This window comes from Denticeps clupeoides, unplaced genomic scaffold, assembly GCF_900700375.1.
Source record: "Denticeps clupeoides unplaced genomic scaffold, fDenClu1.1, whole genome shotgun sequence".
In the NCBI taxonomy this organism is placed as follows: domain Eukaryota; kingdom Metazoa; phylum Chordata; class Actinopteri; order Clupeiformes; family Denticipitidae; genus Denticeps; species Denticeps clupeoides.
In genome coordinates, this window is record NW_021630040.1 from 3,151 (window position 1) to 7,500 (window position 4,350).

General features: G+C 53.7%; 1 long non-coding RNA gene across 1 annotated transcript in view; it reads left to right on the forward strand.

Annotated features, from left to right (window-relative positions):
* The first annotated feature begins 1,749 nt into the window (after positions 1-1,749).
* LOC114781360 (uncharacterized) overlaps positions 1,750-4,350 on the forward strand; it is a 19,836-nt gene continuing 17,235 nt past the window's right edge. The window contains exon 1 of the long non-coding RNA XR_003747640.1: positions 1,750-1,918. This is a non-coding gene — a long non-coding RNA (uncharacterized LOC114781360). The remainder of the gene's footprint in view (positions 1,919-4,350) is intronic.

The window sequence follows — 4,350 nt, forward strand, 5'->3', positions numbered from 1 at the left end:
CTTGAGCCGCCGCTTCAGAGTCGGCGCCACTTAGGAGTAAATTTTAGCAGGTAAATACCCGGCAAGAAAAACAAGTTAATTTATCATTAATAAAAATCAATAGAAACAGTTCTTCCACGACGCCATGAAGTTCATCAACGGGCTGCTGTTGCCTAGCAACATATGGCGCCAATTTCGGGTGGCATCGATTCGCCGCCACTGTTTACACAGGCCTTGTCTGCGGTTCAGCCAATCGGATGGTAATGTCAGGTCAAAGTGCTGATGCTCCGCCCCCTGCGTCTTTTAAGCGCTCTGGGGCGGGGCCTGCGTTGGAGGTGTGTGCGCTGCAGGAAGTCGGTAATTGAGGGATCAGAGTGAGCGGTGGAGGACGCTGTGGAGAGCAGCAGCTGCCACGCTGCAACTCGACGCGTCATTGCAGAAAAAGTGGGGGAACCTGTCGCCTTGACTGACGGCATCAGTGGAGACGGAGAAGAAGGCCTTTCTTCTCCATTCTCTTTCTAAATTTAGCCTTCTGGTTGGCATCATGGAACTTTTCCGGTCCCTCGCGGGGTTAACTGTAGCCTGAGGGGTCATGGAGGGCCGGAATTGGGGTTAAAGCTGTTGAGTCTGCAAATGTGCATTAATCATTTGTAATTTTTGTAAATGTATAAATTTGTCCGGTGTGAATATTTAACATGTACAGCGTTTATCCAGAGCGCCTCATGATGAGTAGTGACAGGGACAGTCCCCCCTGGGGTGTCTTGCTCGGGGACACAGTGGTGGCGTTTGAACCTGAAACTGTCAACTTCTTCTTAAGAACATGCAGGTTTTTATAACAAGGAAAAGGGGGAGGGACTACCCAAACAAGCCACACCCCTTTTAAAAGTTGCTTTATTCTATTTGTGTTTGTCTCATTGTCCCTCAGGGACAGTGGACGCTGAGGGCCGGCGAGCGTGAAGGTTCTGTACAAGCGGAGACGTAATGAGTCTCTGGTAAACAGCGCAGTAATCACCGGGTTAATGATGTCTGCGGCGGGTTCATTCAATTAGGACAGGGAACAAGGTCACCGGGAGCCCCGCGGCCCCGAGCGGCGCCGCTATGACCGGGCCGCGGTCCCGTCACGTTAATTAAGACCGTAACTACAGGTACCGACAGCATCTCCCTCCGGTCAGGTCCCACCGACTCTAATTAGAAAGTTCTCCCACGCCGCGGTTATTTACTGGTTACATAACGGCGGTTCAATCCCGGCCGCGGTGCTCCAGTCCACGGAGGTCCTCCTGGAATTCTTCCAGCTCTTTTTTGGACCGTTTGGGTTCTGCTTGTTTCTCCTATCATCTGTCCAAGGCTCTTCATGTTTCCTCTTGTTCTGAGCAGAGCCTTCACGACCAAGGTGGCATCATCCACCGAGGGCAGGGCGTGGCACGCCGTAGCACGGAGGCAGATGATCGGAGAGAGCAGGCAGTAAATGTAAATGTACGAGCCCCTTTTGTCCTCCATGTTGGGTTGAAGGCCGAGACAAGGTTGTAGGAGGACCAGTTCGCTCCAGTAGGGAGAAGTCAGAGGAATGGTTGTAATCTCCATCTTTGAACGTGCTCGGCATGGTTCCCTCAGCTTGAGCGATGAGTCTCTGCCCCGTCTGAGGAATTGTCTGCATGAGTGACGGTGGGCCTGGAGAATGGAGGTTCATTAGAAATGCTCCAGCAGTCATCTCCTCCTTTGTTTTGGTGAACGGATGCTCTCTGGCTGGTGTTTTCCTGCTATTGAAGGATCCCTTTCTCTCTCGTCCTCCATTTACCCTCCCAACGTGTCTCTGTCTCTCCGCAGGAGCTGGTCGGGAGTAACCCTCCCCAGAGGAACTGGAAGGGGATCGCGATCGCTCTGCTGGTCATCCTGGTCATCTGCTCCCTGATTGTCACCTCCGTCATTCTGCTCACGCCAGGTAGGCCTGCTCCCGTCATTCATCATCTACACGACATGTTCCGGATGAAGCATTTTCATCGTTGTTAATACAGGCTGAAGGTCTGGCTGAGAACGTTTACGTGATCGTAGCTCATTAGCACAACCTCCAGTTCACGCTGAGCATCAAGACAGCAAGTTCTCATGTGGAAGATCTTGTTTCTGTGTTAAATTCACTAAGACTGCAGGTCCTGGTGCATGTGGGAGCACCTCCAGGCCTGAAGGGGCTCTCTGTGCTGGAGAGTGAAAGGGAAGAGACAGCACGCGGTGTCACGGTGAAAACGTGTCCCCTTGGTGGGCAGTGGGCGCCCGGGGAGCAGCATGTGGGGACCTCAGTCCCCTACCGTCCCCGCTAGGCCACGCTCGGTCCAGTGAAGTGAATGTCAGTATCTGGAGGATCTTTGTGGTGTCGTTGTGCATGGAGCTGAACGGGAGAAATGCAAATCGGTTCCGTCAGGAGGTAACGGGACGCTCGGCGAGACGCCGTGGTGTGAAACGACCTTCAGGGTCCAATTGTGCAGAAGCGAATGATGTTTACTGATGGATCAGTAAAGGCCCGCGCCCCCCGTCGGGCCCCCGGCGAGTGACCCCTGCAGCTGTATCCCGTTCTTCAGCCCGTAATGGCTTTTCATTCGGTTACGAATCCCGTCAGTGATGATCATGCCGCTTTATTCCCGCGGGAGTGAAGACGGGGGCTCTGTAAACAGGAAGAGGGTCCCGCCCTCAAGATGTTCGTTACTGTGGTACACCGCGATGTAAAATGAAGATAAAACTGCATATATTAGTTTTACTTTGGTGCTGCGTAGAATAAATCGAGGCTCGTGTGTTGCTTGTGGAAGTTCCGAGGATTCGTGACGGATGGGTTGGTGAACGCTGCCAGAACGCCGCTTTTTATGCCGTTTTATTACGAGCTAAATGGCGGGGAACACACTCACATATGAACCAGAAAACCAGGTTCAAACCCCACTTACTACCATCGTGTCCCTGAGCAGGACACTTAACCCTGGGTGTCTCCAGGGGGGACTGTCCCCGTCACTACTGACTGTAAGTCCCTCTGGATAAGGACGTCTGGTAAATGCTGGAAATGTAACTCTGCATTTAAACTGCAAATGCAAATTATTACAAACGCGATTCACACCCCTGTGGACAAGCCCATCAAAAAGCTGGAGAAATATGGGCCGTTTGTGGCGCATTTGAGCAGCATTTTAATGTTACAAGATCACAACAACCTTCATATTTCAAACAACCCAAAAAAATCTAATCCGCTTTCCAAAGCCACCGTGTGAGGATGAACGAACCGCAGGCGGCTCCAGAGCCGCGGGTTGCTGACCTCCGGTCTGCAAGCTGACCGGGGGGGACGGAGGATATATCAGGGTACGTGAACATGAGAAGGAACTTTGCATACTGCAGTAAAGCACAGTCCAGCGGAACAGTCCAGCGGCACAGTCCAGCGGAACAGTCCAGCGGAACAGTCCAGCGGAACAGTCCAGCGGCACAGTCCAGCGGAACAGTCCAGCGGCACAGTCCAGCTGAACAGTCCAGCGGCACAGTCCAGCGGAACAGCCCAGCGGCACAGTCCAGCGGAACAGTCCAGCGGAACAGCCCAGCGGAACAGTCCAGCGGAACAGTCCAGCGGAACAGTCCAGCGGCACAGTCCAGCGGAACAGTCCAGCGGAACAGCCCAGCAGAACAGCCCAGCGGAACAGTCCAGCGGAACAGCCCAGCAGAACAGTCCAGCGGAACAGCCCAGCAGAACAGCCCAGCGGAACAGTCCAGCGGAACAGCCCAGCAGAACAGTCCAGCGGAACAGCCCAGCGGCACAGTCCAGCGGAACAGCCCAGCGGAACAGCCCAGCTGCTTTTTCGCTGGAGCCATTTTGTGAAGCGTGTGATGCCGTTCGGGTTGGGGACCTACTGGAAGGTTGCCGTGGCGAAATGGGCAGCGAAGCCTCTGGACCAGGGAGGACAGCAGGTGGTGTGTCCTGCTCGGTGGATCCCAGGTGGGTGAAGTGATACTCTGATGGTGGTCCAAGTCCTCCCCACTAACCGATATCAGGTGCCAAACTACATGCAGATGAACTTCATCAGATCTGATCAGATAAAGGCTTCATCCCGCCATTTTACTGCAGGACACCAGCGGTGTTGAAATGTCCCCCACGCTGCACCAGGGAAGCCACCAGCATCGTGAAGGACTCTACACACCCCTCACATGCATCTTCACCCTCCTACCATCCGGAAAAAGGTACCGGAGCATCCGGGCCCTCACTGCCAGACTCTGGAACATCTTCATGAACACTCAGGGACTTTCCACTTTAAACTGACACACACACACACACACACACACATACACACACACACAGACTGTGGCGGCCTGATCTAAGTGCTGCGGGTACAAGTTCAACCTCGTCAACATGGA